Below are 19,551 nucleotides of genomic sequence, written 5' to 3'. Positions count from 1 at the left end.
TAAGAGTCACATCTATTCCTACACCCTATGACAGAGGTTCTCCAAATTAGTTGTGCATCAGAATTACCTGTGACGTTAAATAAATACAGATATACAGGCCCTAACCTAGATTAATGATTGATGGTATCTGGGTTTTGGCCTGGATATCCATGTTACTTTGATGCATGGCCAAATCTAAGAACCTTTGGTCTATGAAAAGATTTATGAAGAATAACTCAGAAGAGTTTATAAAGCCTCTGAATGCTTAAATTTAAACCTTGATAGAAAGTGATAAGGAAATCAGTTGCTCTGTAAGACAGTACTGCATGTCAGTGGCTAGAGAAAAAGTTTAACTCTTAACAAAATGACAGTGCCTTAATATTTTGCTGGATATTGTGACTTTTTTTTTTTGGTGTATGTTTACTATTTTTTTCATCTCTTACTTTGTGTTCTGGGTCTTTGTTCTTATTTTCTTACAACAATGAACAATGAAATCTATACTGCAATTACCTGAATGCTTACTTAAGAGATTTAGAACTTGTCTTTGTCCAAACTTTGTTACTATTACTATGCCGAAGATGTGTATTAGTCTGTGCATTTGGTTGCAAGTGACAAATGTCAAATCAAATTAGTTTAAGCAAAGATAGGAATGTATTAGATGGGTGTTTACTGCTTATGGCAGAGCAGGTTGGCTGATCATCAAGCTGTTGCTTCTCTCCTGTGGCTACTCAGTAGCTTTCACCTCCCATTCTCCTCACAGTTGGGCATCACTCACCTCTCATCCTCCCTACAGTTGGGTAAGCTCGCATAACTGGGTTCTGCCAGTGGCATGTGTGCAGAGGTGATAGATTCCACTTACAGACCTGACCAATGAATCCCTCTCCTGTGCCATACTCTACTTGCATTTTTTCATTTGGTCCCTGTGCAGAGAAGGCTCCAAGGACCAAAGAGAAGTGGCACACCTGAGTCCTGAGTCACTGCTCAGAGAAAAGCCACCTAATGGAGCTACACATCCAGTATGGACTATGTAATTGAGGTAAAAAAAATATATCGGTTTAAGCCATTCAAATTTTGGAATGGCATTAACTATTAAAAACACTGGCGTATCCCACATAATAGAGAAAAAAAAACTATCAAATTGTGAGAAGGGCTATTACATAACTGGCTCCTTCAGAAGCAACTAGAACTAACATTTAAGTATCTACAAAACCGTTTACTTGTTTCTAGAGAGCTATTAAGCCATCTCCCATATGGTAAGGAGGGTGGGAGATTAAATTATGTACATAATTTTTACTCATAGAAGAGATATTTGCCATTAAGAAATGCCATTAAGAAATGCCATTCAGTTACCTAGATAAGGCACACAATTGTTTTGAAAGAAGCCTTAATTAGGAATGCCTTTCTTTTCTGGACTAGCTCCTACTTTGCTTCTTTGGATTGTATTGAGATGGAAATTTTTAAATATTGATAATCAACATTTTAGCTCTTCTGAAAGTGGAATCCTTCCATAGTCAAAATATTCCTCTTACCTGGAACCCAATATGGAATATGGCAATAACAAACTTAACTGTATTACAAATTAACCACATAACTACAATAAAGAGGGTGGGAAAGAAAATTTCTAAGTAATCTTCGAAAACCATATTTCAACTAGATACCATAAGGCTAAATAGTAAGAACTATACAGAAATTGTGCCCTAGTTTGTAAATTTGTTGTTCATAGAGATATGGATTAGCATTTCTGCAGCTTATTTGTGTATTCTAGGAATGAATAAATAAGTACATATAATAATATGATAATGAAAACTATGTTTTCGTCAGAGAAAAAATTAGTAAAAGGGAAAGGCTAAAAAGAACATTGTCATTGGATTGGAATCAGGTATGTCAGTATAAACTCATGGCTCTTAATATACATGGAAATATAGGTGTGCATGCATGTATGGGTTAGAATACATCCATATTTTCTGGCTCTGGCACTGAGGGAGGCTAGAGATAATGACATCCCAGTAGCAAAAAGAACATATGCCCCACACCTCGATTTCTAAATACCATTCAACAATTAAAGGACCCAGACTTCTCAAAAAAATGCCTAATTAACGTCTGGGATCAGGAAAGTACATTAGAAGACTTGGAATATTTTTTGATGCTAAAAAGTAAGGAAGTGCTCCAAAACTGATGGGAGCATCTTGAAGTGTCAACTTGAAGGGATTCCAGATTACATAACTGAGACAATGTGTGTAATAAAATACATAATGATGGCAATAGCTTAAAATATGTAGAATAAAATAAATGCTCATGAGTCCATATAGACATAAATAATTATATAAGTGGTGGAGAAGGGGACAGTTCTTGAAGCTGAATTCCAGGGAATAAATGAAGAAAGCATGGTGGAAATAAATGTCTGAGAAACCGTCGAACCAAGAGGGGCCTCAGGAGACCTAACTAAATGTAATGCGGCAACCTAGGTGGGATTCTGGAGTAGAAAAGGACAAAAGGTAGAACTAAGGAAATCTAAATGAACTGTGGACTTTAGTTAATAATAAAGGAACAGTGTTGGCTCATTAATTATAACAAGTATATTAATGTAAGATGATAGTAATAGGGGAAACTAGGTGTGGGGGAAATGTGTATTCTAAAAATGTTTAAAAATAGTCTCTTAAAATTTGTAAAAATCACCACTTGGTCAATACTATAGTAATAATTGTTACAGCCAAGTGTCATCAATGGTTGTTAAAAATAGTGGGCAAAAATGTGAAGAGAAATAGGATATTTGTGTGGTTTTGAAGTATCTCAGCATAAAATGCTTATTAATTACAACAGGAAAATAAGTAACTTTATAGTGGAGAAACCTGATAGATACCACTTGATCCAAATGATCAAAGGTAACACTAGTCAATAAACTTACTGACATCCTGTGCCTCCTAATATTTATGTAACATCCCTATAGGCAGGTGCTTCTTAAGTTTTAATATTTATACAAACCACCTAGGGATCTTGTTAAACATGAAAATTCTGATTGAGGAGAGACAGGGCCTGAGATTCTGAATTTCTAGTAGGATCCCTGGTGATCTGATGCTGCTGAGTGGACCATGCTTTGTGAATCCAGGTCTGTAGGAAAAACCTGTAACCTTTTCAGCAAAGGGTGAGTTGGGTGGCAGGAGAATGTTCATTCTTTTGTAACCCCCCTCCAGACTTTTCTTTATCTTGCTTGAGACACAAAGGGATGTACTTCTTTCCTCAATACCTTTTTAGCATCATAAACACCTAAACCTCAAATAAGTATTATTTCTAAGCAAAATGCTTTACATGAAGAATTTGCATGTGACAAGAGTTTTCCTTTCCTGGAGCAGATATGTATGTAGCCCATCTGTTTTGGAAAAAGCAAGAGAGGTACGTAGCATACTGAGTAGCAATAGTTGATAGTCTTGGCCTACTAATATCATCAGGTGTCCATGAGTAGGAAACTTTGTTACACCGTGTATGGGAAGAGTATATTAAAGCACTATTTAGGGAATGATCCTGAAGGTTCACAGTTACTGCATAAAAGTCCAAGGAGTGTATTAATACCAAGGCTGAAGAGAAACTTTCCAGCAGCATGGGGCAGTGTGTAATAGAAAACATGGCTGCACACTCATTTGCTGGTATTGATTCCAATGGAATTTTGTATCCTTGTAGAATACTGTATTTGATGGCTGTTCAGGCTTCTTAGTAGCCAGCTAGGTTGCTGCTGGCCTGGCCAACATGCCTAACCTTCCTATTTCAGAGATAGCAGCCGCCTAATGATGTAGAACTAAAGGTCTCTCTTCAGCAAGATGATTTTAGAGAGCATTTGAGCCATTGTGCTCTTGGCCTTATTTTCTGGATTGAAAAGATTCTCAATTCTAAGAAAATGTGAATGGCTTTTCTTTGTGGTGCAATTGCATTTTATGTTTTGGGGTCGTATGGGAATTCATGAGAGCTGAGCTAACCCCATCTAAGAAAATGAAATTGGGATGGAAAGTGTCCAGGTGTTAAGATTGTGGTCAACCATTGAAAAGACTCCCTCTCCGACAGCTGCTGGCACCACACTGAAAGTGGATAGAGATAATCTAGTTTATTTATTTTTTGTCTCAGGACATTTCATTTTTTGGCTCCATATAACAGTCTTTATTTCCAATCCTTTTGCTCTCAGTAGGCTTTCCTACCATGTTCTGTCATGTTTGAATCAATGATGATTTGGAAAACCTGCCTAGCTTTCGTTTCATCCCTGTCCCTTCCCCTCTCACCTCTGGCATTGCCTCTCCAGTTACCCCACCTGATTTTGTATCTTGCAACCCACAGGCAAACAGTATTTTTCCTTTCACACATGCCAAGAGACCCTTTACCTATACTTCTTATGGCGGGTGGTGCCTTCCAAATTCTGAGGGATAATCACATCTAACCTGAAATTCTATTCTAAGTGAAACTTGCAATCACTTTCCTGAAAAAAGTAAATATTATTTCTGATAGAGCATTTCTTGAAAAACTGCTGAAGATAGGATGCACCAAAGTAAGGAATAAACCCAAGGTAAAAATATCTGGGATCCAGGAAACATGGAAACTAACACAGGAGAGGACCAAAGGGAATAGCCAACATGATGATAAAGGGACATCCCAGAACCTCAAGAATGACAGTCCAGATTGGAACAAGAGGGTTGGGACAAGAGAACGAGCAGGAATTAAGTTGAACTATATTGAGAACTTGGAGAGAGGTGAAATATGTGTGGGGGACAGGGAGGCATGTAAAAGAGACCAATGCTCATCTTCCACATCATTAACATGGGAAAAACTAAGAAAGATCACAACACATGCTGTTTAAACATGGAGAAGCAAATTGTGGAAAGGAATAGCTAAGTGCTTGCTTCCAAGGACAAGACCAGGAAAGGAACACAAAGAGATGGTTGATTTTATTGAAAGACTTGGAAAACTGTCTGACATTATATGAAAATATCAGACATTGTTTTTATTTTCAAATAAGAGAATGGAGTGATTTACTTCAAGGGATAAATAACCCTGATAATGGTCATAAGAGTCAAGTGTCTAAATTAATCCAATTCAAAAACTTATTAGGCATGTTTTATGTTACAGATGCTATGGAGACAAAGACAAATAATATAATATTTCTGCCCTCAAGGACCTCACAATCCAGGCCAAATGAGACATGCACACAAATACTGTGATGCAGAATGTGATCATAAATATTGCAAATAATGCTCTGGGGAGTATGGAGGAAGAGGTAATGCGTCAAAGTAGTTGGATTTGAGAAGGATGCAAGGAGAGTTGCCCAATACCCTGTGTGAACTGGTTTGCTTCCAGTTTTTGTTCCTGGTTTTTGTTTGGACAGAATGTAAATGATAAGGAACCTGTTTCTTAACTTTAAAATATTCTTTGGGTTAGGAGAGATTTGGACCTCTAGAGATAGAAAAAAGGAAAAGCATCACAGATGAAGAAGGAACTATAATATAGTTGCAGGAATAGGGTGACAAAGGGTGTGTGAGGAGACTGGCAAGTATTATATGTGAGTAAAGAGTGCATGGAAGAAATATGGCCTGTGGCCAGTTGAGAGCAATGAGTGTCAGAAAAATATAAATCTGTTTACACAAAATAAATAAACAAGATCCTGAAAGTCAACAGTTTGATAGAGGGTCCTCCTGTGTAAGACTTGTGGTTGTCTGTATATTCCCAGTGCCTAGCTCGTATCTGGCATGAAGTAAGCAGGTCAATTTAATAGAATACAATCAGCCATTTGTCTTTTGAAATAAGTACAAAGAGGCAATTCCCTGAAGGACCATTACTCATGATACTGCAGCTAGTAACAATAATGCTGGTGACTCACATTTATTGAGTATTTAACATGTAGTACATTAAACTAAGCACTCCATTGAATCATCTTGACTTCCTAGGTGGTAAGAATGTTAGTAAGTTCACTTTATAGATAAGTAAAACTGAGGCTTAGAGAAGGTAAGTCGCCTACAGATCTTCAGACAAATACTTCTCTTGTCTTTCTTTTAAATTATGTAGGTATTTAGATCACCCATTTATAAAATTGTACAACATTTTTAAAGAATGATGATATTGTGATACCACTTTATTTTATTCTACAAAAGCTTAATTGTTGCATTTCATTTAGAGTTGGCCACAAAAGTATATAAATATGATCCCAATTTTGGCTTAAAATAGTACGTATATCTGGAAGAAAACATATCAGAATTCATCAAGTCTAGGACAGTATCAGCAGTATGATGCACTATTATTTCTTTTAACAATAATAAATAAAAAATTCTGTTGATTAAATTATGGTATGCTACCAATTGTGAGGCATAACCTCATTTTGGAGATGTTAAAATGTAAGATAATGTCTATCGTATAATAAATGAAATATACTGATTATAGGGTAGTGGAATTGTATATGGTTTAAATTCTCTTTCTTACAGGGCGACCTGGGTGCTTCAGTCAGTTAAGCATCTGACTTAGCTCAGGTCATGATCTCATAGTTTGTGATTTTGAGCCCCACATTGGGCTCTGTGCTGATGGCACAGAACCTATTTGGGATTCTGTCTCCCTCTCTTTCTGCCCCTACCCTGTTTGCTCTCTGTCTCTCTCTCTCTCAAAAGTAAAGTAACAATAAAAAATGAAAAAAAATAATTCTCTTTCTTATAATATACATATGTTTCTAATTTTTCAGCAATTAATATATATTACTTTGATTCTCAGAAAGTTGATTTTCTTTTTTTTTTAATTAAAAAAATTTTTTTAACGTTTATTTATTTTTGAGACAGGTAGAGACAGAGCATGAACGGGGGAGGGTCAGAGAGAGAAGGAGACACAGAATCTGAAACAGGCTCCAGGCTCTGAGCTGTCAGCACAGAGCCCGACGCGGGGCTCGAACTCACAGAGTGTGAGATCGTGACCTGAGCCGAAGTCGGCCGTTTAACCAACTGAGCCACCCAGGTGCCCCAGAAAGTTGATTTTCTAAGTGTTGGGAATATTCAGAGCATCTCCACAACTAGGAATAAAAATATAGAATTTAGATAGTAGACATCAGTAACTTATACTATTGTTTTTTGAAGTAATTTCAGCAACCACTCTATGATTGACATGTATATGATTGACATAAATTCCCTGAAAGACTGTGTTGTCACACAGTTAAAAAGGGAAAGGGGATTTCCTGTAAAACATGGTGGAATAAAGGCATGTTTATTTCAATTATTTCAATTCCTAACTCTTTCCATGCCAGAAACCTGACGAACACAACAATTTAAACTTGGAAATGTAAATTTTTACCTGTACTGAAACTTGGTTAAAATCCCCAAACACAGTCTGTGAATTGCAGCCATCCATCAAATACTGTGGGGCTTGAATCAAATGGAAGAAGACATTGAAAGCCAATATATACCTCCGAGCTTCAGCAGAGTATAGATTTCTCTCAAAGGAAGCAAGGATCCTAATGGGCCTAATGGGTCCATCTGGTGATTTTTTAACTTAGAATAGTAAGGAGTGAAAGTATGGATAGCCATGAGAAAAGTGAAGAATACGATGGTTGGGCGTGTACTGCTGACAAAAGCTAAACACTAAATCACCAAATAAAAGAAATCTGTGATAAGATGTTTCACTGAAAGTCACATAAACAGCAGTCACATAGATCTGCTGCAGAAAGATATCCCCAGCACAGAAGACAGAGCAAATTTGGTGAGAAGGAGCTCAGAGATGACAAGCGAGGTGACGCAGGTCATACACCTACCCATTCCTGGATTGTTTTTTAGTAAATAGTAGGCCATGTTAAAACTGCTGGTTCAAAGATGAATGATAAGCCAAAGAGACCCAAAGCAGAACTTTGGCACCGGTGCTACAAAAACAAAAGGATGAAAGATACATCAGTTTTATTAAAGGGCAGATGAAAGTACCTTTTAGAGAAACATGAACTTTCTAGGAAATAAAATTTCAGCTAAACACTTCTTTGTACCTCAGAGAATTAGAAACAAAAGGAGCTACTTAAAAAATAATGAGTTTAGAAATATAAAAATCTTAATCACTTTTAACTCATTAAATTTTTTAATTTAATTTATAATTAATTAATTTTTAATTTAAAAATCAGTAAGACAGTATTAGAAGGCACAGAGTGCACTGGCAAAACTCAGGGAAGAGGTTAAGAAAAGCTAACACTTGCAAAAATAGAAGCTACATAGAGGAGGTCAAAAAAATAGAATGGATATTACTCAAAACATTTCAGACCTCAAAACTATCAGGTCAGTGACATGATTGATATTCAGGCTTGAGGATGTCACCAAGGGAAAAAACAGCTGTCAGATATGGAAGATAAGGATATCAAACAATTATACAATTAGTGTACATGAGGTATAGAACATGTAGAAATAGAAATATATTCAAAGATTAAATAGAAGAAAAATTTCCACAAATAAAGACAAGAAGACTATTCAGGAAGAATAGTTTACCTTTAAGTGTGATCTGGTGCCCGAGGTTCCTTATTGCTGTCAAAAGAGTTCTGAGGAGCGCCTGGATGGCTCAGTCTTGAGCGACCAACTTCGGCTCAGGTTTGTGAGTTCAAGCCCTGCATCGGGGTTTGTGCTGACAGGGCTCAGAGCCTGGAGCCTGCTTCAGATTCTGTGTTTCCCTCCCTCTCTGCTTCTCTCTCTCTCTCTGTCTCTCTTTCTCTGTCTCTCTCAAATAAGTAAACATTAAAAAATATTTTAAAAGAAACAACCAAAACAAACAAATAATCCATATTGTCAATTAGTTAGAGGATAGTTAGACATATTTCAGCCTAGCCATACTAAAAGATTAAAAGGAAGGTTGGCATATCTATCTGTCATCTATCCATCCATCCATCCATCCATCTAGATAGATACAGTCATAGATATGCAGATATATACACTAATATGTACATATAACTAAAATATTCTGTTATCTGAAAAGAGTAAGTTGAAGACAATTTATCACAGCATGGAATTTTTTGATTTATGAAGACTATATGTGAATATATATAGTTCTGGAAGGATGTCAAGACACTTTATATTAGTTATGTCTTAGATAATGGAATCCACTTTATATCTTTCTGACTGTTTAAATTTTAATTATGAACATATATTACTTTAAAAATTAACTTAAAAAATAAAAATTGCCTTTTCCTTCAAAAAAAAATGTTGCCAGCCTGTTTTGCTGAGTCTTCCTTGTCACTTATAAGACATAATTCTATCGTTAGATAATTAATTATAAAACAATGACTAAAAACACTATGATATATCATAAGTTAATTCTCTAAGCCAGCTAAATTCATGGAATTTTGGCATGGACATAGCATATTTTCATCATATTTATTTTTCCACCAAAAAGAAAAGTCACAATTTAAAGTCAAATCATGAAAGGATGTAGGATATGTTTTGCAATTTTGTTTTGCTTTTTGAAAGAATGTGATTCTCCAAAAAATTAACTTTTTTTTTGCATCTGACACAGAAAGGAATTTTCAAAGTATATAGAAAATATAAAAGACGAAAGAAAATGATGCTAGTAGTGGGCAATATTAGGGGGATTTCAGTCACTTTTTCCATTTAAACAATCTATACTAAAAATTCTGTATTCTCTATATCCTACTCTACTATTCTACTACAGGAGGCACTGAGAAGCCACCACAGTTTTAAACCACAAAAACACATAAAGATGAGTTGATTATGAAACTAATGAAATTTCACTTTTAGTACCCTAAAGAGGTCCCTCCTGGAAAATTATACACATGCCAGACCCCATAAAGCTTGACTCTACCCCTAGTGACCATATCCATGCTCAGTAGGGTATCTTGCTTATAATAGATCCAAAGAATGATGATACTTAATTGAGGAAGTTATCTTTCTCTGCTTTTCTCCTAAACACTTCGTCTCCACCTTAGTGAACAGAAAAATCAGGAGCATGGAATAATATCCCAGGTCAATGATGGTCACAGATGTGACTTTCTGGGGCTGAAATTCTCTTCCTTGCCTTTGGCAGTAGTCAGACAACAGAATGGGTGACATGGGCAATACCTGGGCCACTGTCTTCTCCTTTCTGACCCCTGTTCATGCTAGAATTCCATAATTTCCTTGAATATTCTGGATTCTTTTCCTCCTCAGTTCCTTTGTGCCAACTGTTTCTTCAGTTTATGTTTAAAATTATAATTTGTGCTTAAAACCTTTTCTTTACTTTGTATGGGGTCTGCTCTTTCTTATCCTTGGAGTCAGCTTCAATATCACTATCCTTCCTCAGAAAGACATATCTTAATCTGACCATTTGCACCCATGACTTATAACTCCCAAATCTCAATGGCTTAAAACAACAAAGCTCAAATACCATATGATTTTACTATGTGGAATCTAAAAAAACAAAACAAAACAAAACAACAACAACAACAACAACAACAAATGAATAAACAAACAGCAGAAACAGACCCACAAATACAGAGAACAAACTGATGGTTGCCAGAGGTAAGGGAGAAAAGGGATGGGTAAAATGGGTGAGGGAGAGAGGGAGATACAGGCTTCCATTTGTGGAACGAATAAGTCACAGGAATAAAAGGTAAAGTATAGGGAATGTAGTCAGTGATATTGTAATAGTGTTTTATGGTGACACTTGTGGTGAGCATAAGGCATAGAGATGTTAAGTCACTATATTGTATACCTAAAACTAATGTGACATTGTGTGTCAACTATGCTCAAATTAAAAAAAAAATTAAACTTGTATACCACATGTAGAGTTCATATATCCTAAGTTAAATTTCTGGTGTAATTTCTGGATATCCTTGTCCAATAATAAATACAAAATGATACTGGAAAAAAGAAAAGAAAAGGAAAGGAAAGGAAAGCATTGTATTGAATAAAAATGTTACAAAACAAAACAAAACAAAAACATCAAAGGTCAATTTCTCATTCACACTTCAGACCCAAAGCAGGTCAGGACAGTTCTGCTTGTTACAAGCATTCAGGGCTGTGATGGGTGATCCATAGTTCTTGGATGCCACATTTTACTGCATGCCTTTACAGTATTTATTCATGGTAGAACAGAGCAGAGAAGGTAGAGAATGGTGTGGCACGCCAGCTCTTGAATAATCCATGTGGAATTGACATACCATGTCCTCGGTTCTTTGGCGAATGCAAAGGCACATGGCCAGATTTAATATTAAGGAGCTAAAACATGCAATTGACTCTAGCGTTTGGAAAGTTAGAACAAGAAACATTGGTGACCAGTACCCATGTCTGCCACTCACCTTATCTAGAATCAATCCCTTCTCTCTTCTCTAGGTCAGTGTTGGGTTTGAGGAAACCCAATGAAGAGAAATCTTCTTTACTAGCTGAGTTTGAAACCACTTAAGAGATAAGACAAATAATTCAAAGATAATCCTGGAGATAAAAAAGTTAGCTTTATTACTGAATGGAAGGAAATAGCTTAGTTGTGTGGCAATAGAGAGTTTCCTAATATCTAATGCCACATTTGGACTGTCACCTTTCAGAAGGGGCTTTCAGAGGGAAGTTGTTGCCTTGGAAGAAGAAAAAATGGAAGGGTTGAGATATGAGTACTGATGACCTACTCCCAGATTCACCAATCAGATAAATCACTTTATCTCCCCAGGGGAGGAAAGAATTTTGTCCTAACACTGCTCTTACATGAGAATGCAAGCTACATAAGGGCAGGTGCATTTCTGCCTAATTCTAAATTGTGTCCTCAGTTTTTAGCAAAGTATAGGGCACACAGAAGAGTATTCAATGCCTATTAATTCGGTGAATAAATAAATCAATTAATCAAGTAATGGGATAACTGCTCCTGCCTGAATCAGATTTGCCAGGTGTCACAATGAAACAGAAAATAACATAATACATTGAGCCTGGAATTGGTTAATCACACAAGGGAATTGATAATATTAAAATAAACTATGTAATAACATAAATAATATAAAACTATTATTATACTATTTATCATAATGATTTCAATTCTATTATATAAATCAATATTAATATAGTGTTCATTTTAATATATAAGTATACAATTATATACTTGAATATATTTTACTGTAATATTTATAATATTTACATTAAAGTATTTTTCTATTATTATATTAATATAAATTCTTTATTATTATGTTATTATTTAATATGTGAACTACATGTTGACCTGAAATAGCTTAAGTTCATCTGTGGATCTCTGAGTTGAAATAAGAATCTCCTAAAGCAGATCTCGGGCTACATTAATTTTTTTTTTTTCTGATGAGTTAGGTAGGTGCGTAGCTCCCTGTCCTTTGTCTTTATTCCATTCTAATACCATTTGTCTTAAGCGGAAGTTTAGAAAAAAAGTGGAAAGTATGTTTAAAGGGAAAACAGATGATAAGTTTAAAAAAATAAAAGGAGAAGGAGGCAAAAATTGATATAGAGACAACCAACTTCATGGAAAACCCAGAAGTGTGATCCATATAAAACGTATTTAGCATAGTTATGAGCGATGAGGAAAATAGGAAAGAAGAAACTAGCTTAGAATAATTCAAGCTGCAGTAACAGCTAACACACATGCAATGTAAAAACACACCGATTAGAGACAAAATCTAACTGAGGAGACTCAAAGACTATCTTGGTTCAGCCTCCAAACTCAATTATTAGGAATACAGAGGGATGGGATGTGAGCAGTACAACTTCACTTGGTAGCCAGTGCTTTTCTGGAGATCATCAGGGCACTGAAACCATATCAGGGATAATTCAATTTATTCAATAACCTAATTGATATCAATTAAGAGTAGACCAGTTAGTTCCATTAATGAGTATAAACTCCTAATGAAGTCAGGGTCAGGAGCTCAATATAGGTCAGTTAAATTTTATCTATTAGAGAATATGTGGTGTATTCTTAACCCCAGATACCCCTGTCATATTTGGTCATGAACAGAATGGAATGGAGATGGCAGGGGTTGGGGAGCCAACAGGGCAGAATTTACTTAAAAAGAAGAATATCCATGGTTTATGTAATCTATTACCACACTAGAAAAACAATTCGAACACCCAGGTTGTGAAGATAAGTCAGTAGCATCATTTAATATAAAGGGCAAGATATTATTATTTGCTAAACGTAAGTAGGTTACTCAATCTTATACTCCCTATAAAATCAAACACCAATGTTTACCAAAATGGAAGTAATTGGATGCTTTCCTATTCTTGGGTGATTTTCATATACTTTTACCAGGAAAGGTTTGGGTACTGTCCAAGTAAACAGTGTAGGGCTTGGAGATGTTTTGAACCATGATTAATGCATTTGGAAATTGATGACTTAGGGATGGTCACGTGAAGATGATGCTCTTTCTAAATCTTTGATAGAATTAAACATAAAGTACTTTGAAATTCAAATAGATAATGGATTAAGAATATACATACATATGTATTTTAAGAACTGTAGGAAAACATTAGATCATAGAAAATTTGAGTTTTAATGAGAACATACTTGGCTAATCTTGAGTTCAGGAGAGACTCAGTTAATGTATCGTTAAATGTGTTCAAAGGAAGCTACAGACCAATAATATACCTGTTGAATATATAAATGCACATATAAATGTACATATAAGTACATAGCCACTTACACATGTGTGTGTCCTTAGATATAATTATCAGTAGACAAGAGCCAAGTAAATAACTGTACTTAAAGAAACTATATGTATTATATTTTCATTTATTCTTTTATTAAAAGAATAGTTGCTGAGGCTAATAACTCCCTGTTTAAAGGCAACTCTAATGACCTCTGAGGTTTTGCCCACCTCAACAATTTTTATACAGTTTGTATACAATTACAAGCATTGAGAACTTACTATATACAAGGTCCTTCACATTTATTTTAAATTATTTAATTCCTTACAATAACTCTATGAAGCCTGAACTACTGGCTCTATATTACAAATGAAAAAATGAAGCTAGAAGAGAATAAGTAATGTGCTTAAAGCCTCATGATTAATGGAAAATCTAAATTTTGTCCGATTCCAAAACCCATCTTTTAATTCTATGCTGCCTCTTTTTACACCTTTTATCACAATTGATAGCATGTAAAAATGTATCCATGGGTTTAGGTTCAAAAAACTGGAAAAAAATTGTGAAATTTAAAACAAAGTAAAAATCATAAACAAAACATTTAATTTTTGTAGGTGATAAGGCAGATGAGCTTAAACAAACAATCAGACATGACAATAAAGGGCTAAATAGAGATAAAAGTGTGATTTTTACTACTTAAGTTTTAATATCATTAAGGTTAATAGCTGACTTTCTGTCTTAGCCAAAATATGAACTCAGTATGATGAATTATGCATTACTTGAGCTAAATCTGATTGTGAAATCCTCTAAAGAATTTACTTGAATCCTGTTTTTCCAGTTAGAGCTTTTACTTGCTTCAGGGAGAATTTGGTACTGAGGGGAGGTTCATAGAAAAGGAATAGATAAGAAAGAGATTTCTCCAGCCCACCTCACTAGGGAATATTTGGGAATGTATAGACATACTATCATAGAAAGAAAAAGCAACAAGAATAACAATAGCTGACATTTCTTGAATGCTCTATTACTGTTTGAAGGGCTTTGTGTATGTTAACTTGCTTAATCTTCACAAAACAAAGGCAAGAATAAACCTGATAAGAATCCCTGGCATTATGGCACTTTTTTTTCTGGTAAAGATGAACTCTGCTTAGTGAAAAAAGTGACTATATCAATCATATACATGAGTTGTCAATCATTTGTTGTATAAAATCATTATAGAGTTACTTTAAATACCAAACTTTTCTAACACATTTTAGCTGTGTTTGGATTTATAGAACATTGATTTAGGGAGAAACTTTCAAAAATATCATTTCTAAATTTAAAAATATACACCATGTGCTTCTCACATTTATTTGTCTGTTGACCTCACTAAACCTAAAGATGCCTGGCTGAAGCTTAGAGAAATAAGGTTAACCAGTAAGAGGATCTTCCTCTTACTTTTGTTGTTGGAGATGTTATTAAAATCACTTACTAGATCTATATTAAATGAGTCACTTTGGGTTCTCCTGCAATACTCATTTTCACTTACTTGGTTTCACTTTATTTTCCTATGGTCGTGGACTATGTTAGCGCAAGAGTTGCAAAGAATAATACATAGTGTGCTTCTGGTTCCCCAATGAAGGTCAGAATCGTAGAATGCTTATGTTGGTTGGAAGACCGTATCTATCATGTAGTAATTACCTTTGATTTGTTTCTATATATGATGAAGGGGAAAAAAATCAGAGAGCGGCCAAGTGGCATGACTTTTGCTGAGCAACATTTTTTACTTATTCATTTTTTTCTGCATTGATTGAATTGTCCACATATTTTAATACAGTTTAGTTTTGGCTATTGTCTCAGATTATGCAGGTAAGTAAGTAGGTAAGGTAGAAAGTATTTTGGTAGACTGGGTTCTTGGCTTTATGTAAGTGAAATTTGTAATATGATATCTCTTCAGCCTGTCTTTTATTAATTATGAAGTTATTCTTTCAGAAAGAATCATTTGACCATCATAATTCATAATCTGAATATCAGAGTCTATTAGTTAGCATCTAGCCTCACATGTGTTCTTGACTTTTGTCCTTTTGCCCAGTAATTCACTGACTACAAAGAAGTAAATAAATTGCAGATCACACCCTATAAGAGTTAATGGCTCAATTATACTTGTGTTACTTATAACTTTCTTTAATAATTCTCAAGAGTGGCACTGGGTCATCTCACCAAGACACCAGAGAGGGAAGTGTGTGCCTGACTGACAATTTCTTGTCAAGGGACAACCAGGGAAGTTTTGAGAAATAATCTAAGTTTTACTCACCCTATGCAAAATACAATGCTAGGTCATGTGGGAAACACAAAGAGGTAAAATACGTAGTCTTTAAGAAGTTTCTGTGGTACTGTGAGTCAGGGTGAGGTTTTGGCCTGGGTAAATCAGAAGAGGAATCTAGTAGCAAGGTGAAGTAGATAGGAAGGGAAAGTGCTGATCAGAAGTGAGTGATGGTGAACTAGTCCCAAGAGAATAATAATAACTCTTGTTTATTGAGTTTTTACTTTGTGCCAGGCACTATTGAAAGCACTTGTATCATTATAATAACATATTAATATTTTTATAGTATATAATAATTTATATTAATCAATTTTATAATCATCCAATGAGGTATACATTGCTATTATTCTCATTTTGCAGATGAGGAAAGCTAGACAGAAATGTTAGTTTGCTTGCCTAAGAACTGCCACCCGTAAAGTGAGGAAAACGGATTTCCAATCCAGACAGAATGGTTCCAGAAGCCAAGTGCTAAATCAGTAAACTGCAGTTGTATGAAGAGTGTGACTTGATTAGTTGACTGATCCATGACAAACATGATTAATTAACTGGCCCATAGATACAAATGTCTTAAAGGAAGCTCAGAAGGCCATCTTGTTTCCCTAAATGCCAATATGGATTGCAAACACAATGCCATTTTATTTTGTTTTATAGACGCTTTTAAGAGCTCCATTTACCTTGGTGCAGGAAAATTTAGGAAACCATGGATTTTAAAGTAGGGAATCATTATCCTGTTTCTTAAGAGTATTTTTAAAGAGAGGCACTGGGTGGCTCAGTTGGTTAAGCCAGTCGGTTTCGGTTCAGGTCATGATCTCATGGTTTGTGGGTTGGAGCCCTGCATTGGGCTCTGTGCTGACAGCACAGAGCCTGCTTGGGATTTTGTCTCCCTCTCTCTCTGCCCCTCCCCTTCTCGCTGTCTCTCTCTCTCTCTCCCTCTCTCTCTCTCAAATATAAATAAACATTAAAAAAAGAATTTTTATTTTTAAAGATATTTAAGAACTATTTTTATATATTACTTTAATACATTTTTATATTTTAATGAACTATACTTAATAAAATATAGCTAAGATATATTTAATTATATATTTTTAAGGTATATTTTTTGAGAAGTCTATTACAAAGAGAATCAAAATGATTCTTAGTGCTCACTCTTATGCTCTAGCCAAGGAGCTTACCTAGTCAGAAAACCACACTTAGACTCTATGGAAAAGATGAAGTTTCTAGTATCTTTAGAGAAGGGTAAGTAAACACAGTAGCCTTGGAGGAAAACAGTATGGTTGAAGGGTAAAATATAAGGTAGGAAGTCGTATATGGTAATATCAGTTTTGTGGCTGCTACTCATTGAGACAATGGTGAGATTACCATCCAATGTACCCATCCATTCTCTTTCCTAATAGCTTCGTGCTTGTGGTGATTAGGAGAGGCATAAACCAATCTTTTAACTAGATAACCAATCTTCCAGCACTTCATTTTGTATCTTCTTAGTTAGACATGAGGCCCCAATGGTATTAAAGGCAGCTGATTGTTGAAATGTTGCTCTTCTCTGTCTAGGGTACTCATTTAGGAGAATTACCAAGATAAACAATTACTGTTCAATTCAATCAAAAGTCACTAACTTCTTAAACAAGATTGCCTTGTTTATATTCCAAAACCACGAGTCAGTGAAAAGTTTCAAGGATATTAGAGAGAGTCTCAGTAGAGTTCCACATGATTTTTTCTTCTGAATTTTTCAGAATTCTCAATCTGCAAACGTGTATCACTCTGTACTTTCAAAGAGCGGAATATACATAGATCATGGGTAGTTGCTCTAACACAGTATGCAGGGCACATTATTCTCTTGATCATTTAGAAATATCCAAGTCATGGGGCGCCTGGGTGGCGCAGTCGGTTAAGCGTCCGACTTCAGCCAGGTCACAATCTCGTGGTCTGCGAGTTCGAGCCCTGCGTCAGGCTCTGGGCTGATGGCTCAGAGCCTGGAGCCTGGTTCCGATTCTGTGTCTCCCTCTCTCTCTGCCCCTCCCCCATTCATGCTCTGTCTCTCTCTGTCCCAAAAATAAAAATAAACGTTGAAAAAAAAAATTAAAAAAAAAAAAAGAAATATCCAAGTCATATAATATTGGCTATACTTTAATGACAACATAACACTCAGGACAAAATCCAAGGTAGAGATTGCTTAATAGTTACTAATAAATATTTCCCAATGCCTTTGGTCTTTACTGTTAAAATGATTATCTTAATCTCATATAGGCATGGCAACACAACGTGCCCTCTCTCATCAGGGAACTCCAGATGGGGTAATAAGCCAATGGATTTAAATTATTGGATAACTTTTCACGACCATGCTGCCAAAGCACTGACACCATCATCAGATTTAGTCACTAGGATCTTTCCAAACAGGCTGATTTTGAGTTCATGTTGTCCTTTGGCAAACAACTTTGCACATTGACATCATTCCTAATGCCAGGAGGAGATAAGTTTTGGAAGCTGACTCTACCCAAGGCTGTAGGATTGACCATTTAGACTGAATTGGACAGTCACTGAAACAATTGACCAACCCATTACAATTATAAGTAAATAAATACATTAGCCATAGTTTTAATTAATGATTACAGTTTGGAATGGATTGAGAAATAATTTGGCACAGCGAGGCCACGTGGTATAGGAGAAATCATAAATCATGTTGGATCTAACAAAGAAGAGCATGGTTCTGACAAGAGATGTGAAAGGGCAAGTCACTTCACTGTTCTGAGTTCCAGGTTTTTTTAATCTAATAGCTATTGAAATTGTTACTGGATGATTTGTTTGATTAGAAAAATTCACCAGAGGGGCGCCTGGGTGGCTCAGTTGGTTACGCGTCTGACTTCGGCTCAGGGCATGATCTCACAGTTCGTGGGTTCGAGCCCCGCGTCGGGCTCTGTGCTGACAGCTCAGAGCCTGGAGCCTGCTTTGGATTCTGTGTCTCCTCCTCTCTCTTGACTTCTCCACTCATGCTCTTTCTCTCAAAAATAAATAATAAATATTTTTTTTTAATTAAAAAAAAGAAAAATTCCCTGGAAAAAACTTACCGGGATGATTAAAAGTTACTTATTTGAAGCTGTTTTAAACCATTTTTAACATTAGGTATGGTGGTCGGGAGGATCTCACAGTTCTTCCCTCAAGTTCCTCCCATTCTACCCCCTCCCCACACAAACCATAAATAATAGCTACATAGCAACCTATTTGAAAGAAAAGATCACACTTTGGTGATTATTATAGATCTCACTGTATCATATAGTAAAGAGTTTTCAATAAATGTTAGTTGAATGGAACTATCTTTTACCCAAATTTGAAGATCAAAGGGCAAATAATCTCTAGGAGTCTTAGAATAATCTAGTAGTTTAATTCCAAATCAAGTCTCTTTGGATCCTATTAAAGGAGTTGACTGCTTAATTCACTCAGCTTTCCCACTGAAATAGCCTCTTCCTTACTACTCTGTATGGAAAATCCTTTTGTCCCTCCAAGAGTACCTGGTATTTCTCTCACTAGAAGAGTTGGCAATTATGAGAGTTGCCAAGTTCTGTTTCAGTTCAAAAGATCATCTCTGCCTATGGCACTTATATGGGAGAAATACCTGTTCTTTGTTACATTTTATCAGCAAGGTTAATCTCATTTTGTGTTAGGAAGTAACCTAGGTCTTTCTTTGTTGGACTCCAAAATGAAACACTGCTAAGGACTTTTATT

This window comes from Prionailurus bengalensis, chromosome B3, assembly GCF_016509475.1.
Source record: "Prionailurus bengalensis isolate Pbe53 chromosome B3, Fcat_Pben_1.1_paternal_pri, whole genome shotgun sequence".
In the NCBI taxonomy this organism is placed as follows: Eukaryota; Metazoa; Chordata; class Mammalia; order Carnivora; family Felidae; genus Prionailurus; species Prionailurus bengalensis.
This window is presented reverse-complemented; position numbering follows the sequence as displayed.